General features: G+C 34.5%; 1 protein-coding gene across 1 annotated transcript in view; it reads left to right on the top strand.

Annotated features, from left to right (window-relative positions):
- The first annotated feature begins 10637 nt into the window (after nucleotides 1-10637).
- The window catches only part of LOC133530156 (solute carrier family 2, facilitated glucose transporter member 8-like), a 102919-nt gene continuing 98807 nt past the window's right edge, over nucleotides 10638-14749 (top strand). The window contains exon 1 of the mRNA XM_061868013.1: nucleotides 10638-11027. The gene's annotated coding sequence lies outside the window, so the exon portion shown is untranslated. The remainder of the gene's footprint in view (nucleotides 11028-14749) is intronic.

Here is a 14749-nt window from a genome sequence, read left to right as displayed (position 1 = left end):
GTCACTGCGGACAGAATCCAACAATCTGAGGTATCTAAGCCAAGCAAGTTATTACCAAAAAAATTCTTCAAGGTCTTTAATAATTTTAGCTTAATATCATGCGCTTATGTCACATTCACTAATTCATTCATTCAATACTGTTTTGTGTTGTTAGTACTCGGTGTTGTTTATGTAATTATTCAACTCAAAATTCAACTCTCCTGGCGACACTTATATTAAGTACAAATACTTAATATACATTTAAGTGCCTTACGAAATTTTATTGGCAATACGCTTGTAAAGGTATTGGCACCGAACATAAACGGTAAGTAATCTGTACATAATGTGTATGTATTTATGTATGTTTGTGTCAAATGTTCCACCGTAACATCGAAACAACTGAGCCGATTGTGATAGATGTCAAGCGATTCGTTTTAATCAACTTCCAAAACTCACTTCTATACGACAGAAGTCCGTGTTTGAATTAAGTAGTTTTTTTTAATTTAGTTATATTTTATGTCTTGAAATAATACTTATATCCTCGTGAAGCCGCCAATTAAATAAATCCTATTCAAATAAATACATTCATAAGTAAATTGGCATGAATATCGTTTGTTTGAGAAAACAATTTAACAAAAGATTAACTACCTACTTAATTATACTTCGGGCCTGTTTCACAATGACCAAGTACTAGCTAATTAACAAATAAATTAACTGCCAGATAAATCTTCATGCAAAACTTAGCAAAGTGCGAATCTGCCAGTTAGCTTATTTCAAGATTGTGAAACACCAACGATGACTTTATTCGTCAGATAAGTGGCAATTAGCTTATTCAGGACTTTTTACTTAAACATTGTGAAACATGTTCTTAATCTGAAATGTTTACATTGTAATGCATAATATAATTTATCGCCGCAGTAATACTGCACGAGATTATGGCAATGTATCTAAGTTTTACTTTTGAAAATAATTGCGCCATTTTGATTGGTAGGTAATGATTTTTATTTTTCTGGTGATAATTATTATTTATTTTATTTACAAGACTTAAATGAGTTGCTCTATGGTTTTGTCACAAATAATTGTAAAGTGAACTATTTTAACATAATGCGTTATTAGACTCCTTCCTTCAAACAGATGCACCGAACTGCGGGTCGATTTACTCAGGGTGACGTTCCTAGGTAAATAAAAAAATATAGGTATTTGTTTTATGAGGGGAAAAGTTGTTGTTAAATCCTCGTGATAATATTGATGGCTGAGCAAGCTAAATAATCCAAAATTGGACTATGAGTGATAATATTGATGGCTGAGCAAGCTAAATAATCCAAAATTGGACTATGAGTGATAATATTGATGGCTGAGCAAGCGAAATATTCCAAAATTGGACTATGAGCGTAGCAAGTGGTTGGAAGAGTGGAATCATGGGCGTTGCGAGGGTTAAACAAACTTTGTTACGGAGTGAGACACAAAAATGTTCACCACACCAACGCGAGGAAATACAAATCAAATCCAAATGGAAGTTATTCAATATACATATAATCACTTAAGAGTGAATATATTTATCAAATGACTTTGCCACGTTTGTGGATAAAATGCAACTTTCTCATTTGTTTTTGAAGAATAAAGCGAGATGGTGTAGTAATATAATGATCTAAGGTCATACAAATGATGTAAATATTGTTTTTCTAAGCACTATATTATTTTTATGAAATGAAATGAATAGAAATCTTTATTATTTTAGGTGCATATTATATCATAAGTAGTATGTATTGATTTGTAAATAAGGATGTTTAAGTGATTCAAATATTTAGTCTAAATAAATTATTAAATGGGCCGTTACTCAAAATGTTTAGGTTAGAAAACGTTTTCTTCGATTGTATTTCGCATAAATATCTAATAATAAATAAGTAGGAACCTATAGATCATTGGAATTATGTGATAAAAATGTAAATATACCAAAATAGGGTCCATAAGTATGCCATTCTAAGATTTTTTCGGTTTAGACTAATTTATGTGTAAAAATGCCATTGTTATTTAAGTAAATAAATGAAATTATATCGAACTGATGGTATATTTTACTACGTTTAACCGATCCATGAGAAACCAAGAACCAATGGCCGCGGGGGCAGACTGGTTCTTGAGTAGATAAATAAAGTACGATGCCCACCGAACGGGCGGAGTCGGGGCGCATTTCACATTTGTTTGGCCGCAAGCCGGTCGGCTCCTCGCGGACGCGGACGGCTTCGGACGGAATCCATCGCTTCTGCCATACATAATGTGCGCAAACGCGCTCCGACGCAGCCCGGCTCCATGATTCGGTCAAGTTATGTTCTAATGTATGGGAAAGACAAACAAATTATATCCAGCTTGACATGAAAGTAGTACATATGATACCGACAAAATTTAGCCGTTGTACAAGCTGGTTTTCCCTAAACGATTTCTTTCCATACTATGTTACTTACTTGTATTCTAGTTCATCTAGTTGTAACATGAAAATGGTGCATCATATAAAGAAATGAATATAACCCTTTCTATTAAGAATAAGAATTATTTCTTGACATTTTATTCTTCAAATGTATACTTTTCACAAAAAATTTAAAAACGCTTTCAAACGGGATATATTTAATGCTAAAAGGAGGTGTTGCGTCCGGGGGGGGGGGGGGGAGGATTGGGCGCTAGTGTGCGTAGAGCACCATACCCAAAGGTATCATAGGTGAAGCCTGACCAGTAATATATGATCACGCGCCATATTCCGGAATTTCATTGGAACTTAATATTTCATACTAAACAGAACTGTCACCCTATACATGAGAATAACAGCGCCCTCTTGACAATGATCATATATTTCTGGTCGGGCTTTTATTGCATTAGTTTCAATTTGGATATAATTTGTTTTTCAAAAACCACAGTTTGACCGAATCACCGGTCGGCGGGGATCGTACATGTTGTTGATGGTAGATGCATGTCCATATGATAGTTCATTTTATGGAGTAGTTGACACGTAATGTGTTTGTAGAAATATTTTGAAGGTTAGCACATTCATTTATTTTTCATTTCTCATGTTCTGAAAGAGGGTAATAGTTGTTGTATAAGATGTGCAGGAAGTGATACGTTACGTTTCTGCACTAGAGCATTTAACTTTCCATGATTTTTTTTTACCTAAATTGTTAATTGAAAGTGCCCTCAAGTCATTATTTTTTTAAACACTTTCAAATTTTTACTTTCCTCGTATTCGAAATGAAAAGTAGAGTGTTTAACTCGGGTGAAAGGCATCATTTCACCCTCGGACTATTGGCGCTCTCACTGCCTTGAGCGCCAAACTACCTCGACGCATTTATGTATTTCAGCAATAAAAATACGGTAAAAAACATAATTCTTCAATTATTTGACGACCGGTCTGGCCTAGTGGATAGTGACCCTGCCTATGAAGACGATGGGTTCTAATCCCGGTACGTGCATTTATTTATGTGATGAGCACAAATATTCGTTTCTGAATCATGGGTATTTTATATGTATTTAAGTACTTATAAATATTTATATATTACATATATCGTTGTCTAAGTACCCACAACACAAACCTTATTGAGCTCACTGTGGGACTTAGTCAATTTGTGTCATAATGTCCTATAATATGTATTTATTATTGTTGCCTACCAAGCATTGGAGTCTACCGTTTTGACGTGGCACTATGACTTTTAGAAAAAGGCAGAAATGAAAATTGAGACTATGACAAAGACAAACAATAACAGCAACAAATAAATGCCCTTACCAGGATTTGAACCCGGGACTATCCGCAGGGTCACTATCCACTAGGCCAAGCAGATCGTCACATATAAATATTATAAATGTGTTTTTAATTTCGACGGATTGCGTATTCTCTGTCCCTCGCGGTCGCATGAATGTTTGTCAACAGTACCCCTAGTGTAAATAAATTCGATTTCGAAACGTGACGTACGCGTTTGCGTTTAGTCTCATTTTGTATTGGATTTAGAAAGAGCGCGCCAAGCGGGACGTTTTGGAAACTCAAAATCCTATACAAAATGAGACTTAACACAAACGCGTTCGTCACGTTATGATGTCGATCAAATGTACACTAGGGGTACTGAATAGTATACTTGCTTTGAGACTTGAACACTTTTTTACAAGGAAGTATACCCTATATAATTTTTGCCTGTACATACTTACAATATTAATTACTATGCAATTCACGATCCTTACGTGGGTAGTTCCTAAATTATTGAAGTGCGATATGGTAATCAAACAGTAGCATTCAAACAGTAATTATGATTTGTGAAAAATAAATAGTATTTGCTAACTAGAGTTCCTTTATTATTTTTACAAGCTTTTATGCAATGAAATGTTTGTATGTATGTACGGGTCGAAACTTGCAAGCTGACTTAGAGAACCATTTCCCATTATTCGATTGAGCTGAACTTCACATAGGTACCTAATACATATGGGTCATTCCACGCCGAGCAGGCACCGAAAATAATGGCAGGTTATAGAATTTGCTGATATTTGGAATGGTAGCTCCAACTGGGGAAGTACCTCCACCTTAATGAAAAACGCAGCCAAATAACACTAGAGACAACACAAGCCTTCTTGGCTTACCGTGAGACTTAGTCAATTTGTGTAAGAATGTCCGTATAATATTTATTTAGACCTAGTGTTGGTGTTGTGTTCTTGCTGGTGAGTAAGTTGCCAGAGGTTAACGAGGTTGCGGTCGGTGCGGAGTGTTAGGGTTGGCAACGTGCATGTAACTCCTCTGGTACATAGAGCGTCTTACCATCAGGCGGGCCGTATGCTTGTTTGCCACTGACATAATATTAAAAAAACGCCATAAGTCATACACGTACGAGCTCATATATATGTTATACAAACGTATGTCTATCTATTACTTTATAACTATAAAATAATAATAAAAAGACTCCCTACGCTATATGCCAAAAAAATGCAGTTTATGCCAAAAATGCATTGCTTGATAAATTTCTATCAAACATAGTTAAGTACCACCATGGACCAAAGTAAATACATGGTACCACTGCAAGGAAATTCGCTTTTACGTTAAAATAACGCATCAATATAGGTCCATCCGTTGAAGAGTTGAGAGAGCTACGATGCCACAGACAGACAGACATTGAACACCCCTCTGTTTACGTCGGGGATGCGGTCGGTGCGGAGTGTTAGGGTTGGCAACGAGCATGTAACTCCTCTGGAGTTGCAGGCGTACATAGGCTATGGTAAGCAGTATTACCATCAGGCGCCACGTGCTTGTTTGCCACTGACGTAACTTTTTGAATATAACGAAGTAACGGTAATTTATCTATAAAATCCCATTTCGGGAGAAAATGGTTTACACTATACTTTGTATCTTTAGGTATTTAAATAAAAGTAAACAAACAATTTGTACATTTTCGGGTAGTTATAACGTTTATTGGTTAACCAACCAAATACAAAGCCGCCTGGATCTGTGAGAGAACGACCTGACTTTAATCTACATTATTTGATTATGTAATGTTTTCATCTACCCTCAACTGGCTGAAGGAGCCATTTGAGGGTAGATTTTGTTCACAACTATTAACAAATCGCTTCAGCACAATATATTCCAGGTTTGTGGGTTTCACCTTTAAAAAAAAAATTTTTTCTCGATTTGCAAATAAAAAAAGGGAACCCTATAAAACTAGTTTTTCATTGTGTCAATAAGATATTTAAAATTATGGAGAATGGAAGGTATTTAGAAGTGGAAAAACGTTTGGACGATCACGTGATTCACGTGGTATAATTCCCTCTTAACAAAATATAGGTCCCATCTCCTTTAGAGCTAAACGCGGAAAATACATAATTTTAATTGCGTTATTTGGCGGATAAACTTATGGAATCTAGTCACGTCAAGTAAATAATATAAACATTATTTACCTTCAAAAGCCAGAAGCATAAGATTGGTAGGTATGTACATAAATAATAAAGTTTGTTATTTTATTATATGTTCGTATTTTATGACATTACAGTCAAATAATTGTGAACAAAATGTTATGAGCAATAAAAATATCCTAATTTGCTAGAACAAACTATCTATATTTCGAAGGTTGCTCTATATCTAAGGTTTGAGTTGTCGAGTGAATTTAATTGCCTATCAAAGTCTATTGTACTTTAGGAAACATAATTTGTGTAAATAATGGTTTCTTTTTAACTTTTTGGCAGGAAACCCTAAAAATCAAGCCAGGGGTCCACCGCCAACATCGGAAATACGTAAATTGTTATTAGACTCTATCGCTAGATATCGCTACAAAAGATTTTTCAATGTTGGCGGTTTCTCATTCTCAGGTTTGCTAACGACCCATTTATTATTAATTTATTGAAATTAGTAAGATTTTATTACAAGGAAAATGTCAGTTAAATTGCGTTTAAATGAGAAAATTGAGACACAGAGTGTCAGTACCCCTAGTGTAAATTTATTCGAAAGCGTGACGTGACGTACGCCTTTGCGTTAAGTCTAATTTTGTATGGGATTTTGAGTTTCCAAAATGTCCCACTTGCGGTGCGTTGTTTCTTTATCCCCCTGAAATTTACTCGTCGAAATTTTAATGCCGCAATTTTGTAGCTACTACCTTGCAACGGTCGAGGCTTTCGGCCGTAGATTAAGTCAGTTATTTTTATGTCTATAGGTATGTATGAAGACAATTTATCCACTGTATATAATATTACTATACAATTAAATTGTAATTTACTTAATAACATTTTACAATTAATTACTGGAATGTCTAGATTCATAACATTCTTTGCGGAAAAACCAAGATATCTCGTCATATGAAATCCGACTGCGTAAGATAGGGAAAACTTTCGTGCCTATTCCGTTCTACTTGGGCGTTTCCCAGCAGTTTACTACATTTAGAGCTTTTGATTCATTGTACCTGAATTTTACAATGCCGTTTTCTTTAAATGTCCTTAATTTCTCTTTCTTAAAATGGCCGAATGTCATAATGACTTTCATTTATACTGTCAAAGTCTCAAAATATTTGACAATATTCTGTTTTGTGATATTGGTAAATATCCTTTAGAGTCTGATCATCGCAACGAAGTTCTTGTACAGTCACCATCAGATATATCGGAGTGGCTAAGGTGCTCACAAATATCTGAACACATCTCTATTGTTAAAGGGTAGAGTGCGTGTTCGGATATTTTTGAACACCTCGGCTGCTCCGATATATCTGATGGCGACTTTAATAAAAGACTAGGATTAAATTATTGATAACGTTTTGTCTTTTGGTTTACTCGTACCTAACGGTGTTTAAATGGTTTACCATTGAATTGTCAACAGACATTTAATGGAATATAAATTAAAAGACAACGTTTCAAGTATTTTCATTTCATCGACAAGTCATTGCGTCGAGGACTCGATACTAGGTAATTTGAACCAAGGTCTTTTAGTTGGTAGTTGACTTATTTCAATAATATTCATGTCATGGCTTTTCATTTCGGGTTTTTTTTAATTCATTTTTTTGTTTAATTGTGTGTGGCTTTTCTGCACACAATTCGTTTTCTTGGGGGTCGCAGTTCTAACCTAACCTAACCCACTTCTGGCAACGTCGAAGAAATAAATATGACTAGTACTAAAATTTCGATGAATCGTTGTTGATAAAATAATATTCGATGAAAAGGTTGTCGACAAAACAAGGGTACACCTGTTTAAATACAAATATTCAAACATAGACGGGGAGGCGTGTAGCCAGGCGCCGGATTCCCGGGTACCGTCTGTCCGTCTTTCTAAGATCAATACGCCATAGTAAATGTATGGCGACCTTTATCTTAGAAATCGGACAAGCTATTCCTGCTGGTAACAATCTGGTGCGTGCTGAACCTAGTGTAGGTTAAGACTCAAGTCCTTGAGTACTCTGCTTTAAGAATCGACTCAGTTTTTCAGACTCTCATAATTAGGATGGAACAGTTCTTTTCAACTTATTAGGGACTCGAGTCTTATACAAATAACTTCGAAACGCGTTGTCTTTATGTGAAATTCATGGATGTACATAACATAAATCATACAATAACGCCTATTTACTTTACGGTAAAACCTATAAAATTGTTGACTGAGTCTTTATCCGGAGACTCGAGTCCTTTTGAGTAGCGCTCAAAAAAGACTCAATAAAGAACTCGATTCGGGACTTAAAAGACTCAGAAGTTTTTTAAGCTCTGAGTCTCGGAAAAACAAGTCGATTTCTTCAATTTAGACTCAAAAGACTCGAGTTGCTACCAACATGAACGTGTGCTACGACTTAAAAGAGAGTCGTAAGTAATTTTACATTGAATATCGTCCCAGATCCTTTGCGAATTTAGAGTTTCGGGAAAATCCTGACCAGTACCCCTAGTGTAAATAAATTCGATTTCCAAACGTGAAGTACGCGTTTGCGTTTAGTCTCATTTTGTATTGGATTTCGAAAGAGCGCGCCAAGCGGGACGTTTTGGAACCTCAAAATCCTATACAAAATGAGACTTAACGCAAACGCGTTCGTCACGTTATGATGTCGATCAAAGTTACACTAGGGGTACAACAGAGCAGGCAATGGACCGGACGTTTTTAGACTCCGTTAGAGTTTTAGAAGCCAGCAATCTCGTAGTTTGTAGGTTTTTGCCTACGAGATTTGATGAGCTAAGGATGGAAGATAAAAACGCCGGGGTAGAAACACTTGACATTTTGCTGATACTTAATACACCGTGGCGAATGGGAAGGGATTCCTGAGTCCAGGACTCTTTGCTAAGCTGCAATTTCAAAATAGATTCCAAATTGGTTTTAATGAAGTCATCCATTATGAAAAGGATATATACCTAATACCCCGGATAGGTGAAACTGTTTTAGAGAAATTAAATATTACATAAAAATGAAATGAGTAAAATAAGCGATTTTAATCTTAAATTTTAGCTTAAATATTTACATGGGTAATGCCAAATAACTTTAACAACCCATTTAATGTCATAATAACGTTTGACTGTGGATATACGTCTTTTTACTATGAAAGGGAGACTTTTTGCGATAAATCTAAAACGACTAAACTGATCATGTCCGCTATAGTTTTCATTTAATGTTTTTCTTAAGCTCTATTTGGGGGGAGGGGGGGCAGTTTTTTTTCTTTCGTAGCGATTATGTCCGAATATATTACACATATATTACATTATCAAAAAAAATGTTTGTTGAACACCCCTATTTGTTTTTAAAGACCTGTCCAACAATACCCCACACCGTAGGATTGAATAAAAAAAAACACCTCCCCCTTAAGTGTAGGAGAGGTACCCTAAAAAAAAAATTTTTTTAGTTTTTATTATACGACTTTGTCGGCTTTATGGACTTATATATCCATCTCAAATTGCAGCTTTCTAGCTCTAACGATCACGGAGCAAAGCCTCAGGCAGACAGACAGAGGGACATGGCGAGACTATAAGGGTTCCTAGTTGACTACGGAACCCTAAAAACATGCTTACAAGTAGAGTAGAGATATTATATTTTCTCTTCATGTTTAATAAACCGTTATTCGAAGGATCAATTTGCATTTTGATATACCTACTTAATAATGATTGTTACAGTCGAAAATAGTCCGTTATAGACTTTTGGCGCCAACGCCATCTTTCGGAAATTGATCTGTACTTCCACCGTACATACATTGATAGGTACTTTGTTAAGACGAAAGTGGAAGCGCCTTTTCATACAAATGTAGTCCTTGTTTTCCTCTCTGAATATTAACATTATTAAAACAAATTTTCGACACAATTTGTTGTATATGCACAGCTATGCCCCTACGTTAGATTTTTTTCAAATTTTTAATTATTATAATAGATATAGGAGCATTAAATTTTTTTTATGAAAACTATTAAAAAGTCAAATGTAGGGTATAGGTTAATAAATAAAATAAAATAAAATAAAATATTTTTATTTCAGAAGCGGTGGTGGCCGAGTGGATATGACGTCCGACTTTCAATCCGGAGGTCGTGGGTTCAAATCCTGGCTCGTACCAATGAGTTTTTCGGAACTTATGTACGAAATATCATTTGATATTTACCACTAGCTTTTCGGTGAAGGAAAACATCGTGAGGAAACCTGCATACATCTGTGAAGAAATTCAAAGATGTATGTGAAGTCCCCAATCCGCATTGGGCTAGCGTGGGGACTATAGCCCGAGCCCTCTCGCGCATGAGAGGAGGCCTGTGCCCAGCAGTGGGACGTATATAGGCTGAATTATTATTATTATTATTATTTCAGAAACATAAAAATTCCATAAAACATTGTTAGTACCATCGTTATAGCTAGGGGTTAGTACGTACATTATAATCAAATCAAATCCAAATATAATAGGAATAATAAACAATTAATTATATTGACATAATAACAATGAAATCATGATTCATAGTAAAATAAAAATTAGTTTTAAATAATGAATACAAAAATAATTAATAAATTAGCATGTCATATACATCAAATTATGTCAAAAATATTTTCCATAATTTCAATACCCATAGAGGAAAATGGGGACTACGTTTGTATTGAGAAGCGGCCGTCCCGTTTCCTCTTAACCACTTATTATTCTTTCATCGAACAAAAGAGTGCGTACGCACAGCTGTTGCGCTACCGCGAACGATTTTTTCTTAATAAGCGACGCGCGCGCAGTTAGTGAATGGACGACGCTCGACGCAAGCGCACGGCCGTTCTCTTCACACTCGAATTGACGCGCGAACTTTGTTTCGAGAAACGATCATTTTCGCTAATTAAAAAGTATATTTTGACTCACTTTATTGGATTATTTTAAAGTGAAATATTTTTTTGAAAACCGTATATTATTACAGTTAAAAAAATATTTATATTTTAATTATATAAAAAAATATAAGTGGAATACTGTGTTATTACTGTGATAAGTGCATAATTGTTACACAAATTAGTAAAAGTGCAATAAACTGTGTATTCGTTTAGTTTTTATTTTTGTTCATTAAAAACCGGTAACGGAATAATCATAACAAATCGACCAGTTTGCTAAATTCTGCGCTTATACGACAAAACCTGTTGAAAAGTAAGTTTTTTCTTTATAATTATTAAATGTTAATTCCTTGTATGAATGGTGGAAAAAAAAACAGCGACAGGTCCGAATTAAAAAATGGGGCCTTTGCCCCTGTGGGTCATTAAAATAAGAGAACCTAGGTTAAAAAAAATGTGTATGAGTAATTTTATGGAACATAATTTTTAGTACATAGTATAATGGTTATACGAAAATATTGGATATTAATTGAAATTGCAATAAAAAATTTAGTTGCATAAAGGTATGCTAATAACACTTTTAGTACCTAGCAGGTAGGTCTACCTAATAATAAAGGCCAGTACAGACGGGGACAATTTTCACCCAATCTGATTAAATTGCCCGGTCAACAAATCAGGTGGTGTGGACGCGAAAATGAAATGGCTCGCGCATCACACTAGATTCAATCTTAAGATTTTGACCGATCAAATGGAGATGCGGACGCAAATAATGCCAATTAGACCAGCGGTTGAACAAAAATGGGTTTCGATAATATTAAAGTTTTTTCTTTTTTGATATGTCATTGGGGACATGTTAAATAATACTTTTGTAAAATGTTAGAAATTTTAAGGTTGAGCGTTCCGCTATATTTAAATATTTTAATTTTTGCTAATAACTATGTAAATATAAAATTAAAGTTACAAAAAACTTTAACATATCTAATAACATTTGAATTTATATACAATATTCGATTTTTAGAATTCTGGAACAGCTGCTTTCTGGTAAACGTAAAAACACGAATTATTTTGTAAATATAGAATTAGAGTAGCTGATATTGCAATATTACGATATTATCGATCTACTTAATATACTTGTAAAAAGTTAGACATGTAGACAATGTGCTTGTCTAGATATTGATTTCAGGTTAAGCAGTATAGCCAATATTGAATTAAAGTTCGTAGAGTTAATAATAAGCGGTCATGACAATGATCTTAGTTACCATACAAAACTTTAGAAATATAAAATCACGGCGACACTCAATTCTGATATGTATGCATTTCTTGCTTACATAAATACGTTACGTTTCAAACGCGCGGCAAGTAAGCGCGCGACGCGCGCTGTGGCAGGAGGCAGTGATCAACGGTAGCGGGGAGTGGGGTGCCCTTGACTGCGTCTACGATCCATTAAAAAATCCGCAAAGCGTGTTTTAAATTAATATCAATAGAAAATAATTATTTTGTTATTATCACACGAATGGAAACTTACCTACCCTTATTTATTACTATACTAGGGATAGGGATTGCCCGCGGTTTCGTTCACGTAGAATTCGTTATTGCGTTATAGAAATAGATACATATGAAAATTATTTTAGGCGCATTCTGATACAGATGATCACCCTCCCTTCTTACCCTTTTAAGCAGTTATGTTTCCCGATTTTAAGTAGTGAATTTTTTTTTTCTTTCAGAGAGATTTCTTTCATAGTCGTTGGAAACCTCCATTCGTTTTCAAAGATCTGTGCAACGACACCCCTAGCCATAGGGTTAAAATAAAAAGAGAAAAGAGTTTTTGTTTTACCACTACACTACTAACGACCACGGAGCAAAGCCACGAACGGTCAGACAGATAAACATGGCAAAAAAACAAGGGTTCCTAATTAGACTACGGAACCCTTAAAAATGACATACATTTTTTTTTGCATAGTGACCAGCAGTAAGCTACAGAGGGGTGGGCAAGTAAAACACTGTTTACCTTAGATGAAATTGTTTTTTAACTAGGTACACAAGGCTCTCGTCTTGTTTATTTCAAATCTGATTAGCAAGTTGTATTTTATCCAGTGCTAATATTGATACCCGATAGTAGGAGATACGTATATAGTATAGGTACCCTCATATGTTATTTATTATAAGAAATAAATAACATATGAGGCTAAGAAATAAATAAAATATATTACGTTTAATTTAGTTATTTTATATTACTTATTATTACTCCCTTTATTTCATTTTTTCTCTTACGTTAGGTTTTTTACAATATGTATATAAAAGTAAAATATAAAAACACTTACAAAACAATACAAAAGATATAAACACATTATAAAAAACCTAACCTAGGGTGCCGCCAGCAGCGGGGCAAGGCCCAAGCTACCGGTGGTCAGAGCCGCAGAGAGAGGAACCGCGGCGGACTATCCGCGCCGTGTCCAAGATCACCGCCTTCTGCATCTGACCCTTGATCCAACCACCTAGCGAGAGTCTCTCAAGGTGTTGGTCGAGACTCTTCGCTATGAGACCGTTCGCACGACTATCGGGACAATGATCGTCGAATCAACATCCCACATGGCGGTTATCTCGTGAGCCAAGTCTAAGTACTTACTGGACTTGTCCTTCTCGGCTTTCACGAGATTCTCATCATGGGGGATGGTATCATTACATCAAACCTAAACTATTATAGATAAAATTCACATTGATAGTAGGTTGCCTAGTAAAATTGCGTACTGACATTTTTTTGTTTGTTAATACATCGTATGATTTATTAAATGAAAGCTTATTTTATACATTCTAATTTTAAATAAGTTGCCTTATTAAAAAGTTAGTCAAATCCATGGTTTCATAGAGTAACCGATTTTTATACAAAATCTTGGCAACTATGGACTGGACCAACTTTTTAATAAGGCAACCTGGTACAGTTAGATTATATATACAATAATTTTTATTTTGATATTTCATACCATTAAATAAGAAACAAAAAAGTAAAAAAAAAAATAGTTTTATTCTATCTAGGCAACCTATGTGCAATGTGTCAATGTGAATATTACCTATCATTTATTTCTTATCCCAAATAAATGACAGATGAGCGTAGATATTCCTTATAAAAATAAATAAAATAAAATAAAAATAACGTATCTTAGACCATGAGTAAGCGAAAGATTCCCAAAATTGAAAGTATCGAAACACGATCGTAGTAAGTGGTTTGAAAAGTGGAATCTTGAGCTGAGCATTGCGAGGGTTTCGCGAGAGTTAAACAAATTTTGCCACCAAGTGAAACGTATATTTTTTTTTCCATATCAACGTGAGGAAAATACTAAACGTAAAACATCAAACAAAATAAAAACAAATTAACGAGATCCAATCAAATTATACAGAGGCCGTGAGTTCACGTCTCACCCAAGGCAATAATTTTTCCACTTTTAAATTTATTCTAAGCCAAATTAACGATATTAAATAATTATCATTTTAATGTCAATTTTACCAGCCAACTGAGCCAACATACGGAAACAACTCAAAATTTGCATCAAATTACTTTGCCACTCTTGTGGATAAAATGTAACTTTATTATCCGTTTTGAATAACCAACAGAATGTAGGTGGAAATATAGAAAAGTTGGTATATAATATGATATTGACATTGAATAGGACAGGATATGACAATAGGAATCAGAAATAATAATAAAAATAGTTATGAATAGCTTGTAATTTTTTTTACAATATTAGTCAAAATAACATAACATTTTTTAAACATTAAGTACAAGTTTTTTAGATTTTTGAAACAGTAAGTGCTTGCACGTCAATAATGTAGGCGTAGTGATAAAAAAACGTAACATAGCTACAATGTTAAATAAACTTTTTTTTAAACAAAACAAAATATTAAAATCGTTCTCATAAATATTACATAAAATCAACGTAATTAGTTGTCAACAAGCATTGTACACGTTAGTTTATACATAAAAATAATTAAAAAGTGTAAAAATAATACTAAATAACATGTTATTTTGCATTAAAAAAGTGG

This window comes from Cydia pomonella, chromosome 22 (assembly GCF_033807575.1).
Source record: "Cydia pomonella isolate Wapato2018A chromosome 22, ilCydPomo1, whole genome shotgun sequence".
In the NCBI taxonomy this organism is placed as follows: domain Eukaryota; kingdom Metazoa; phylum Arthropoda; class Insecta; order Lepidoptera; family Tortricidae; genus Cydia; species Cydia pomonella.
The sequence above is the reverse complement of the archived record's forward strand: the minus strand, read 5'-3'. Positions and strand labels throughout refer to the sequence as shown.